General features: G+C 41.1%; 1 long non-coding RNA gene across 3 annotated transcripts in view; it reads right to left on the reverse strand.

The window, feature by feature from the left end:
* Window positions 1-13,234, reverse strand: part of LOC113605876 (uncharacterized) — a 40,829-nt gene that overhangs the window by 23,176 nt on the left and 4,419 nt on the right. For all 3 annotated transcript variants that reach the window (XR_003427382.1, XR_003427381.1, XR_003427380.1), the window contains exons 2-3: window positions 3,079-3,195; window positions 824-921 (exon numbers count right to left, since the gene is read on the reverse strand). This is a non-coding gene — a long non-coding RNA (uncharacterized LOC113605876). The remainder of the gene's footprint in view (window positions 1-823; window positions 922-3,078; window positions 3,196-13,234) is intronic.

The raw sequence follows: 13,234 nt of genomic DNA on the forward strand, positions 1-13,234 counted from the left end.
ATCCCATTTTAAAGCTAAGGAAACCAAGGTCAGAGAGGTTAGGTAACTTGCCCACAATGACTAAGACAGAAAACTATGAGCCAAGAGTCAAACCTAGGTTTACAGACTGCTGAGAACCACCCTTCTTACTGATGGGAGAGACCATGACGAACAGGATGGATCCGTAAGTTTTATGCATTCATTCATCCATCTCACAGCTGGCTGGGCCCCTGTGCTTAGAATTCAGGGTACAGTGATAAACAACTCAGGCCGGACTCTTACAGCATGGAAGTCACATTCTATCAGAAGGACACCAACAACTCAGAAGTGAGCTGATTGTGATAAGAATGACGAGGAACATTAAGAGAGTAAAGTGAGAGGGAGTAGATGGGACTAGGAGGCTACCTTCTGAAGCAATATGTGGTTCTGAACTTGAGAGCCCACTGCCCTCCAAGGGGTGTCATGACCAAATTCATCATGTTTCCTCTCTTTTGTTTCCCTTGGTAATCCCCCCAAACACAAGCTCATCTCGTCATCTCAGGTTCTCTCATCTCCATCATTCTCTGTGTTGTCTTTTGCTCTACCAGCTCCTGCCTCACTCCATCCTTCCCAAACTCTTCCACTGCAACCCCTGTAAACCTTTCCCTCGATGTTCCCTCCAATTCTTATCTTAACTAAAACAGGACCATTCTCCAAAGATAATCCCACAATCCTAACTGAAGGCTCTTCATCTCCCCCGCTTGCCAAACACCTCAAGGTCTGGAGGAGGAGAGAAGTAATCAGGATATGCTGCGGAAACAAATGAACCCAAGTCCCAGTGACTCACATAAAGGTAGACACTCACGCTTGTGCCATGTCCAACATGGGTGGGCTGGGCTCTGCTCCACTTCTTCCTTCGTTAACCTGGGCTGATGGGGCAGCCTCTGAAACACTGCCACCCTCCTGGCAGAGGGAAAAGAGACATGGACAGCCGTGAGCTGGCTCTTGAAGCTTCAGCTTGGAAGAGATGTACATCACGGTGTTCACATTTCATTGGCTAAAGCCAGTCATATGGCCAAGCTTGATATCAAGTGGGGATATTTCAGGAGAGACAGCAAACACTGTGGACAGTAATACACCCTGCCATTCCTTGGCGTCCCAAAGCTGTGTCCAGATATTATTATTCCTTCTCCATACTCTTAAAAAAAAAGATCCTTCTTCCCCTTAACAGACCTCCTAGAGTAACAGCTAGACCTCTTCTCTCCTCTCTCTTCTCTCCTGGCTCTTCTGTCTCCCTAGAAATCTGAGAGTCACACTTACCTCCACCTGCTCCCTCACTCCATATCAGATCCTTTCCCATGTGCCAGAGATTCAAAATCTGTCACTTCTCTCGGTCCCCACAGAAGCTACCCTCCTCCAAGCCATCACCATCTCTCTCCTGTACTACTACAACAGCAACCTTCCAAATCTTGCTCTACAATCCATGCATGATCTAGTAGTCACTTCCCTGCTTAATCCTTCTGTGGGCCCTTCCAGGGCCTCCACTGGGACCCCACGGACAGACCAGGGCCCTCACCGGGACCCCACGGACAGACCAGGGCCTCACCAGGACCCCATGGACAGACAAGGGCCCCACCAGGACTCCACGGTCAGATCAGGTCCCCCACTGGAACCCCACACAGAGACCAGACCATTGTCCTTCAGGGAGAGTCTAAAATCCTTACCCTTTCCCATTCCCAGATCCCTCTTCCCAGCAGGCTTCTGCTTGCTGCCTCAGCCTGGGCCACCATCCCCGTCACTCCACAGTCCTGCCACGTGGGGCTTCCTCAGTGTCATGAACTGATACTTTAATTACTTTAGGGCTTTCACAACCCAGTTCTCTTGAATCTGAAACTCTCTCCCTTCCCACCCCTCCTCATCTTTCAGGTCTCAGCTTCCTCACTGAGGGCCTTCAGGTCTAGTTGGTTCTTTCTGTGCCTGTGCTCCCGCAGCACCCCTACTGCCCCTTCTGAAACACTCATTCTTTTTTTTTTTTTAATGATATTGTAGATGTATTTAATGTTTTTTTCTTCAATTTTTTCTTATTGCAGTATAGTTGACTTACAATGTGGGCCAATAACTGCTGTACAGCAAAGTGACTCATTTATACACTTATATACATTCTTTTTTATATTCTTTTCCATTATGGTTTATCACAGGATAGTGAATCGAGTTCCCTGTGCTATACAGTAGGACCTTGTTGTTTAACCATTCTAAAGGTAATGGTGTGCACCTGCCAACCCCAAACTCCCAGTCCCTCCCTCTCCCTCCCCCCCTCCCCCTTGGCAACCACAAGTCTGTTCTCTATGTCTATGAGTCTGCTTCTGTTCTGGATCAATAGATAGGTTCATTTGTGCCATATTTTAGATTCCACATAGAATTGATATCATATGGTATTTGTCTTTCTCTTTCTGACATACTTCACTGAGTATGATGATCTCTAGTTGCGTTGCATCCAGGTTGCTGCAAATGCCATTATTCCATTCTTTTTTATGGCTGAGTAATATTCCATTGTATATATGTACCACATCTTCTTTATCCATTCATCTGTTGATGGACATTACATTTATGTCAGAGAATGTTTTGCCTATGCTCTCTTCTGGGAGTTTTATGGTGTCATGTCTTATGTTTAAGTCTTTAAACCATTTTGTGAAACATTCACTCTTGTGAGAGCTTGCTCGCCCAGATTTGGAGCTGTGTGAAGGCAGAGACTGCCTGCTCAGCTGCTATATGCCCAATACATTGATTGTGCTCAGGAAATATTTTTCCAGTGAGAGAATGAATTTGTCATACATGAAGTCTGGGGGAGGGAATTAATAAAGGTGAATAGATGCAATTATTTATGATTGAATGAGCCCCCCGAGTTAATCAAGAGAGGCAAAAGAGGGCTGGGATGCTTGCGCCACCTCTGCATCACTTAGTCCTAAACTCACTGGACATCGTTCCCTTCCTGCATTTCCCCCTGTGTTTCTAGACGTCATAAAATGCCTTCCTCACCCACACCTATTCAGAGAATCTGGTTTCGGGCCTGAGAGAGTGCTTCTGCCCCCCTTCCCCCTCCCTAACTCCTGCTGTCCTCACTTCTCCCTCAGTCCTCCTCAGCACATCCCACAGGTCCTCTACACCAAGTCAGCTGGAAAGGCTGGAGCATCACCAAGATGTTGCCTGGCCTCAGATTCATTCCTGAGCAGAAGGACCCTGAAAAAAGAAACATGATACATGAGTGAGACACATCCTAGGCCTGGGCTTGTTGAGTCTGTCTGCCAAACCAGGCTGTGCAATGGGTGTGATGGGAACAGCTTTGGAAAGGCCCCAGTGTCAAATCATAGTTCCTCCTTCTGTGCTACTAAGATGGTGTCTGAAATTATAGCATCGGAGACAGTATTAGTCTGCTGGGGCTGCCATAACAAAGTACCACAGGTTGGGTGGCTTAAACAACAACAGAAATTTATTTCTCACAGTTCTGGAGACTAGATGCCCAAGATCAAGGTGTGGGCAGATTTGGCTTCTTCTGAGGTCTCTCTCCTTGGCTTGCAGATGACTGCCTTCTTTCCCCTGTGCACACACATCCCTGGTGTCTCTTTGGTTTTTTTTTTGTTTTATTTCGTTAAATATTTTATTTATTTATTTGGCTGCGCCTGATCTTAGTTGGGGCACGTGGGATCTTTTAGTTGCTGCATGCAGAATCTTTAGTTGCGGCATTTAGGGTCTTTAGTTGTGGCATGCAAACCCTTAGTTGCAACATATGGGATCTAGCTCCCTGACCAGGGATCGAACCCAGGCCCCCTGCATTGGAAGCACAGAGTCTTAGCCACTGGATCACCAGGGAACTCCCTCTGGTGTCTCTTTGTGTGTTCAATTTTCTTCTTCTTATAAGGACACCAGTCACGATTAGATTAGGACCCACCCTAATGGCCTCGTTTCCACTTAACCTCTTTTTTTCCCAGTGTTTTAAGATTTTTAAATTTAATTTGAAATGAAATACAATTATTCATTCAACAAATTGGAAAATATTAAAACAACTGACATTATCTAGAGTGGGGAAAGAAAGTTTTATACACTGCTGATGTGACAGTAAATCATCACAACCTTTTAGGAAAGGCATTTCCTGTTAAAAGTTTTTAAAAAGGGGGCATAAAGCTGTGACAGAAGTGTTATCTTGAGGAATCCATACTACAGGAACGAAGGGATTCGTAGCTAAGGATATGCTTCAGTAGCTAAAGATATGTTGTATATAACAGCACTAGAAGGCAATCACAACAAAACCAATCTGAATTGGAGACCATCTGAACGTCTGTTAACAGGGAAATGACTGACTAAATTATGGTATTTCCAATTCTATGGCTCATTCATTCACTCAGCATATATATTTTTCGAGGCAGGCATTGTTTTACCGTATGCCAGGCATTGTTCTAGATACTGGGGGTAAGGAAGTGAATAATATAGATTTGACCTCTTTATCATGAAGCTTAGTGTCCGTGTGTGTGTGTGTGTGTGTGTGTGTGCGTGTGTGTGTGTGTGTGTGTGTGTGTGTGTGTGTGTGTGTAGCAAGGGAGAGACAAAAATGATAAATGATAATAATAACAACAGCAACCATAAAACAAGTCAGTTAACCTTTAGAATAATTGCCTGTTTCTAGAGGCAGGTACCTTGGGTTTTTCACTGAAAAAATTACATCCAGATTTTTACTCTGCTTTGAAATCTTTGCGTCCTGATTAGTTGCTCCTGGTGTGTCCTCTCATTGTATTTTGGAAATTTATTTTTTTAATTTTTTTTTAACATCTTTATTGGGGTATAATTGCTTTACCATGGTGTGTCAGTTTCTGCTTTATAACAAAGTGAATCAGTTATACATATGTTCCCATATCTCTTCCCTCTTGCTGTATTTTGGAAATTTTTAATAGCACTTATCCTACTTTATTTTTATGCTTTTTAAGTGAAACTTCAGACTTTGTCTGGATTTCCCTAGTTTTTCCACCAATGTTCTTTTTCCTTTCCGGGATCCCAAGTAGGATGCCACATTGCATCTATTTTTATTTTTCCTAGCTTTATTGACATATAATTGACATAGAACAATTGTATAAGTTTAAGGTATATGATGGAACGATTCGATACATGCATACAGTACGAAATGATTACCACAATCAGGTTCGTTAGCACCTCTATCACCTCACGTAATTACCATTTTTTTGTTGTCCACTTAACCTCTTTAGAGGCCCTAGCTCCAAATACAGTCATTTTGAGGTACTGAGGATGAGGCCTTCAACATATGAGTTTGGGGGTGGGGTGGGGGGAGACACAATTCAGCCCGTAAGACATATTCCTTAGTTTTAGGATATTAACAGTTCTTCACTGTTCTCTGAATAAGAGAACTATGAGATTAATGAGTAATTGAATTTGCTGTCCATGAAAGCTAGGGACAGGATATAATTAATTTAAAAATGAATAGGTACAGTTAATTGTATGTAAACTAGCTCTCTGATTCAATGAGAGCAGGTGAGGCCTGGGGGCCCAGACACTTCCTCTTGGTTGGGCCATTCTTGAAGGAGAGACAGTGTGCCTTAAGTATATCCTTGCAGACCAAAACCAAGAAACATGAATCCAGAGAAGTAAAGAGAGCTCTAGACTCAGTACTTTTCCTGGGGTTAACTGCATGAAGCCTGGGTGTTAATGAACCATGTTCACAGGAGAAAAGTCCTGGGACTTAAGCAGAGTGAGAGGAAAGATCAGAGACCTATATAAAAAATTCTAGAACCTGAGGGCAAACCTTCAGTTGGTACTTTTTTAAAAAGCTCTCCATCTGAAAAAGATGGTGGGAATATATGTTTGTCTCCGCCTTTATGATGAGTAAATCAAGAGAAAAAGATTTCCCCTGAGAATTCCTAACAGTAAGTCCATATTCCTGTGGGTTTAAAGCCTAAATTTGTACTATCTGTGTAACCTGAAAGACCTCCAGACAAAATTTTAGAGTGGTCCCACGTTGGCTATTCCCATAGGTACACGGCATAAGCAAACACTAACTCTATCCAGGGAAATGCATTTTAAACCCAGGCTTTAAAGAATTTCCACAGATAAAATCCCAAGGAACGTGAGTTCCACAAACCACACAAGCAGAAGCAATAAACCTCAGAACCATACTCAGAGTTGGTATAAATATTGAAATTATAAGGTACTGAATATAAAATAAATAAATGTTTAAAGAGATTGAAGATGGCGTTTAAAAAATACTGAAGGAAAAACAGAGTATCAAGATTGGCAAGGAAGATTTGAACAAGAAAAACTAGAAATTACATATATGAAAAATTTAAAACCCAGTGGACATATTAAATAGATTATATCACAGCTGAAAGGAGAAGAAACTAGAACACATATGTACTTGAAGAAATTATACAGGGACTTCCCTGGTGGCACAGTGGTTAAGAATCCGCCTGCCAATGCAGGGACATGGGTTCAAGCCCTGGTCCGGGAAGATCTCACATGCCGCGGAGCAACTAAGCCCATGCGCCATAAATACTGAGCCCGCGTGCCACAGGTACTGAAGCCCACGCACCTAGAGCCCATGCTCCGCAACAAGAACAGCCACCGCAATGAGAAGCCCGCGCACCACAACGAAGAGTAGCCCCTGCTTGCCACAACTAGAGAAAGCCCTCATGCAGCAACGAAGACCCAATGCAGCCAAAAATTAATTAATTAATTAATTTAAAAAAAGAAAGAAATTACACAGAGCACAGCCCAGGGAGAAAAAAGACAGACATTATAAACAATGGGTTAAGAAATATGGGACAGAGTGGGAAGGTCCAACGTACATCTAATTCATGGTTTTAAATATTTATTTATTTATTTGGTTGCGCTGGGTCTTAGCTGCGGCTCGCCAGCTCCTAAGTTGCAGCTCGCTGGCTCCTTAGTTGTGGCATGCGAACTCTTAGTTGCGGCACACATGTGGGATCTAGTTCCCTGACCAGGGATCGAATCCAGGCCCCCGCATTGGGAGCACAGAGTCTTAACAACGGTGCCACCAGGGAAGTCCCTAATTCATGGTTTAAGAACAAAAAAGATAATAGAAGGGAGAGAAGCATATATGAAGAGATCATATCTGGGAATTTTTCAGAATTGATGAAAGATTCTTCCTCAAATTCAGGAAACCCAATGAATCCCAGGCAGAACATATTTTAAAACATCCATGCTAGATATATAGTAGACTTCAGCACACTAAAGAGAAAATCATTAGACAAAGCCAAAGCATTACTTTTTATTTTTCAACAGCAATAATGGAAGCCAGAAGATAGTGGAATGAGACCCTCAGAGTGCCGAAATAAAATAACTGTCACACTAGAATTGTTTGTCCAGCAGAATCTTTCAAGAACAAAAATAAAATTATTGTTTAGACAAACCAAAAACTAGGAATTGATTCCCAGGACACCCTCTTCAAAAGAACTTCTAAGAGATATACTTCAGGAAGAATAAAACTAACCCTAGAATGAAGGTCTGAAATACAAGAAGGAATGATAAGAAAAGGAAAAATAAACAAAAAAAGGTAAACATATCAAAACTCTATCAAAAGTACAGTAACAATGTCAAATTTAGGTGTTTAAAAAAGAACTAACATCTTGAAAAACTTATAAATGGAGAGGATTTTGTTGAATACACATGAAGATATTTTTAGAGTAAACACTAAAAGAACAGCAAGTAAGTGTAAAACTTGCAACTAGCATAGAGGGGAAAATGGAAATGTGAGGAATTCTGTATCTCCCCTGTTTGGAGAGCAGATGAGAGCATCTTTGTTCAAGATTAGGTGAAACATGATGTTTTATGGTTCTTAAATGGAAGTTCAAATGTGTGTAGAAAGATATGTATGGATGCTGAGTGGTCAAAAGGGTGGGTGAACTGTGTTGGTGACTAGTCCATTGTTTCTTAACCCAAACCCACCCTTTTGCACTCTGCTTTGCGGCTCTGAGGCCGCCAGCTCCCTACTTGGTTCTTTTCAGAGGAAGCACAAGAAAGAAAGACAAAAGGCTGGAAGGAGAAAGTACGTGCTTCTTCCTGTTTTGCTTCCCTTTCCTGTTAGCATCACCCCAGCAGTGGTTCTTCCCCCTGATGGCAGCAGCTGACTCCTGTCTTTTCCATACTCTCAGTCTCATTTTTCTCTCTCTGACATACAAAGACCAGCTGTCCCCTTGTCAGAGGCCTGGGTTCCAGCTCTACTGGAGTATTCCTTCAAACTTCTAGATTCTAATAACCCTACCATGATTTTAATAACTCTATTATGTTTACATAATAGTAAACAACTAGAAACCTATTCCCTTTGTTGCCCCAGTCCTAGGGGGTGAAAGCGAATTTCTGCATCTATTATCTCTGATTAATACAATATCCCCACTTTGTCATCTCAACATCTATTTCACTAACTCAACCAATTCCTTTTATTAAATTCTCTCTGCTAACGTAACTGGTTCACTTTCTGTTTTTAGTACTCTGTCTCCTGTAGCCATATGACTAATTTTTGGTCAGTGGGATATAAGCAGAAGTAAGGTGGGCAACTTCTGTGTCATGTCCTTAAAATGAAGCTAATTGTTCCATACTTCTTCATTCTGTCTTCTCACAGAGGGGAACACAGATTTGGTGACCCTAAGATGGCTTCAACCGTATGAGTCAGGATGATGCTCAAAGCAGGGCAATAAGAAAGGTGGGACCTGATGACCTCTTGGGGCGAGGCCACCTACCTACTCTGGGATGTTTTGTGAAATAAATAAATGTCTTCTGAGGCACTGCATTCTGGACTCTCTTCATTATACCATAGTTATCCATATCAGTGTAGATGACTCTAAAAAACAAAAATACAGAAGCCTGGAAACTTAAATAATATAATATGAATAACTATTGAGTTAAAAAATAAAACATAAAAGAAATAAATCCTTATAACTGAATGGCAACAAAAGCACTACCAAAGCAATGATTCAACGGTAATCTATTGCTTTGAATATTTCTTATCAAAAGATTGAAAACAAATGAAGGAAGCCTCATTTTAGGAACTTAAATATGAAACAACAGAGAAAAATCCAAAAAAAAAACAAGAAGAAAAAAATTTAAAGGCAGAAATTGACAAAGTAGAAAAATAGAGAAGATCAACAAAAACCGAAACTTGGCAACTTGAAATTCTAATAAGATAGAAATGCTTCAGGCAAGACTGATAGAAAAAAAGAAACATACAAATAAAAAACAAAATGCATAACTAAAAAGGGGGGAAACTATAGATATAGATATTCTTAAATGATAAAGTAAATTTTTGAACTACATAAACCAATACACTTGAAAACTGACAAAATGGACAAATTTCCACAAGAATAGAAAATGCCAATACTGAAACAAGAAACAGTAAACTTTGAAAAGACCAACAACAATTAAAGAACCTGAAATTTTAGTTAAAAGAAGTCCCAGAAGGTTTAACAGGGGAATTCTACCAAGCTTTCAAGGAACAAGTAATACCTGCTGTATACAAATTATTACAGGGAGAAGAAGAGAAATTCATTTTACAAAGCTGGTATATCCTTGATTCCTAAAGTGAATAGGAACAATTTAGGAAAAGAATATTAGAGGCCCATTTTACTTTCTAAGTATAAATACAATTCCTAAATAAAATATTAGATAAGCAAATACAATAATGTATGAAAAATAAAACATAATTGAGTAGGTTTTAATAAACATCAGAAAGTTAACAATGTAATGCACTACATTATGGAATAAAGGAGGAAAGTCATATGGTCACCTCCATGGATTGAAAAAAACATTTAATAAACTTCAACATCTATTTATGATAAAAGCTCTCAGAAAACTAGGGATAGAAAGGAACTTCCATAATTTGATAAGGACTATCTACTAAAAATCTACCACACACCACACAATTAAGACAGAATCTTGGGCTTCCCTGGTGGCGCAATGGTTAAGAATCCACCTGCCAATGCACGGGGCACAGGTTTGAGCCCTGGTCCGGGAAGATCCCACATGCCGCGGAGCAACTAAGCCCGTGTGCCACAACTACTGAGCCTGCGCTCTAGAGTCCGCGAGCCACGACTACTGAGCCCATGCGCCACAACTGTTGAGCCCGCATGCCACAACTACTGAAGTCCGTGCGCCTAGAGCCCGTGCTCCGCAACAAGAGAAGCCACCACAATGAGAAGCCCGTGCACGGCAAGGAAGAGTAGCCCCCACTCACCGCAACTAGAGAGAAGCCCATGCACAGCAACAAAGACCCAACGCAGCCAAAAATAAATAAATTAAATAAATTAAAAAAAAAAAGACGGAACCTTAAGCTCATTCCCTTTAAGATCAGGAAGAACACAATCACTACTACTGTTCACTCCTAGGGGTCCTGACCATTGCAATAAGACATTATAAATATGTATATACGGAATGGGAGGGAGAATGACAAAATTGTCATTATTTGGATGTGATTTGGTATTCCATACAGAAACTCAAAACCATTAAAACTGTAAGTCAGCAAATTGGCCAAATAAAATATCAAACTGGAAAAATGAATAACATTCCTCTACATAATAGTAAACAACCAGAAACTCTAACAAAAAATAAGATTCCATTCAGAATAGTAACAAAAGTTTAAAAGTAATCTAGGAATTCACCTGTCAATCCACAAGATGTTTATGAAGAAAAAAAGTTTAGGGAATTCCCTGGCGGTCCAGTGGTTAAGACTCAGAACTTTCACTGCTAAGGCCCAGAGTTTGATCCCAAAAAAGAGGAATTTTCTGTATCAGATAAGATATACCCAAAAGCCAGAGTAAAAAAAAAAAGACAAAAGTGGAATGGCACATAAGCAGACAAACTGATCAAAGCAACAGAACAGAGAGGAAAGAAAGAGACACGTGTACATAAAAAACCTTGAGATATTTCAGAATAAGCATCCTAATCAGAAAGGAAAAGATGGATTGTTAAAGGATGGTATTGGGAAAACTGGTTCCTTATAAGGAGAAAAGAAAAGTTGGTTCCCTACCTCTCACCATAATATGAAGGTCAAATAAATGGATTAGAGACCTAAATATGAAAGATAAATCTATAAAGCTAGTATATTCATTTCATAGGGCTGCCAGAACAAGGTGCCACAAACTGCGTGGCTTAACACGACAGAAGCGTATTGTCTCACAGTTCTGGAAGCTACCAGTACAAAATCAAGGTGTCAGTGGGGCCATGCTCCCTCTGGAAGCTGTAGGGGAATCCTTCCTTGCCTCTTCTGAGCTTTTAGTGGTTTACTGGTAATCTTTGGAGTTCCTCAGCTTGCAGCTGCACTGCATAACTCCAATCTCAGCCTTCCTCATCACATGGTATTCTCCCTCTCTGTGTTTGTCTTCAAATGACTTCTTATAAGGACGTCAGTCATATCGGATTAGGGGCCCATCCTATGACAGTATGACCTCATCTTAATTTAACTAATTACATCTGCAACTACTCTGCTTCCAAATGAGAGCACATTCTGGAGTATGGGGGCGGGGGGCGGTTAGGATTTCAACATATCTGTTTTTTGTTTTGTGTGTGTGTGTGTGGTACGCGGGCCTCTCACCGTTGCGGCCTCCTGTTGCGGAGCACAGGCTCCGGACGCACAGGCTCAGCGGCCATGGCTCACGGGCCCAGCCGCTCCGCGGCATGCGGGATCTTCCCAGACCGGGGCACGAACCCGTGTCCCCTGCATCGGCAGGCGGACTCTCCACCACTGCGCCACCAGGGAAGCCCAACATATCTGTTTTTAAGAGAAACAGTTCAACCCAGAACAGCTAGTAGAAAAATATAGAATATTTTTATGACTTTGGAGTGAATAAAGTTGTTTAAACCAAGAAAATATAAACTATATGAGATGAATTTGACTATATTAAGATTAAAGATTTCTTCCAAAGACATGATTGAAAAAGTTAACTAATAAGTGACAAACCGGGAGAAGACATTTTCAGCTTCAAAAAAAAATGTGATTAATATCCAGAATATACAATAAAATCCTGCAAATATTTAGGAGTAGGAATCCCAATATAAAAATGGAGGGACGGGTCTTCCCTGGTGGCGCAGTGCTTGAGGGTCCGCCTGCCGATGCAGGGGACACGGGTTCGTGCCGCGGTCCGGGAGGATCCCACGTGCCATGGAGCGGCTGGGCCCGTGAGCCATGGCCGCTGAGCCCGCGTGCCCGGAGCCTGTGCTCCGTAACGGGAGAGGCCACGACGGTGAGAGGCCCGCGTACCGCCAAAAAAAAAATGGAGGGACTTCCCTGACAGTCCAGGGGTTAAGACTCCATGCTCCCAATGCAGGGGGCACAGGTTCGATCCCTGGTTGGGGAAGATCCCACATGCCGTGTGGGGCGGGGCAAAAGATATGAATAGGCAATTAACATAAAAGGAAATCTAGCTAGCTAACAAGTCTGAAGGGATGCTCAACCTCCCTCAAAATCAGTTAGAAAATTACAACATATTTTAAATTCATCAGAGTGGTCAAAATTAAAAGGTCAGAGAGGAGCTAGTATTAGTAAAGACATATAGAATTTGGAACTATCATGCACCTTTGGTTAGCATAATGCAGTATGTATATCCTATGATCCAGCAATCCCAATCTTGGTATATAATCCAGAGAAACTCTCACACAAGTCCCAAAGGATATAAGTACAAGATTGTTGATTGAAGTATTGTTTGTAGTAGCAAAGAATTCAAGGCAATGTAGGTCTTCTTCATTAGTAGGTGAATAATTAAGGATGGTGAACTAATAAATTGGAGTGCTGTGCAGCAAACAGACACAATTAACTAGATACACAAACAACACGGACTGCTCTTAAAACAATATTGAGCAAAAAAATGTAAAAATAGAAATGTACTTAGTATAATTTTTGTAAATTAAAAACACATACATATAGAAAGCACTATACATGTTTTAGAAATATAGACATATCCAAGAACCATAAATTAAACATAAATCAGAAAGTGTGTCTTTGAGGTGGAGGAAGAAATAAAAGTGGGAATGGGGATATGGAGAAAAAATAACATAAGAGGATAGCTTTACACAAACTATTGCTATAGTGTGTCAGAAATGAAGCAGTATGATAAAATCAACCCACAGAAAAAGAAAAAAGAAAAGAAGAATGAATGAAAGAGAACAGAAGTACCAAGGAAATGTTACGAAAAAAGACACATTAAAAGCAAAAATCATTACGAAGGACAGCAAAGGATATTTCATATTGATAAAAGGAATAATTCACTGG

This window comes from Aethalodelphis obliquidens, unplaced genomic scaffold, assembly GCF_003676395.1.
Source record: "Aethalodelphis obliquidens isolate GAN/ISIS:26980383/991018 unplaced genomic scaffold, ASM367639v1 scaffold43, whole genome shotgun sequence".
Classification (NCBI taxonomy): domain Eukaryota; kingdom Metazoa; phylum Chordata; class Mammalia; order Artiodactyla; family Delphinidae; genus Aethalodelphis; species Aethalodelphis obliquidens.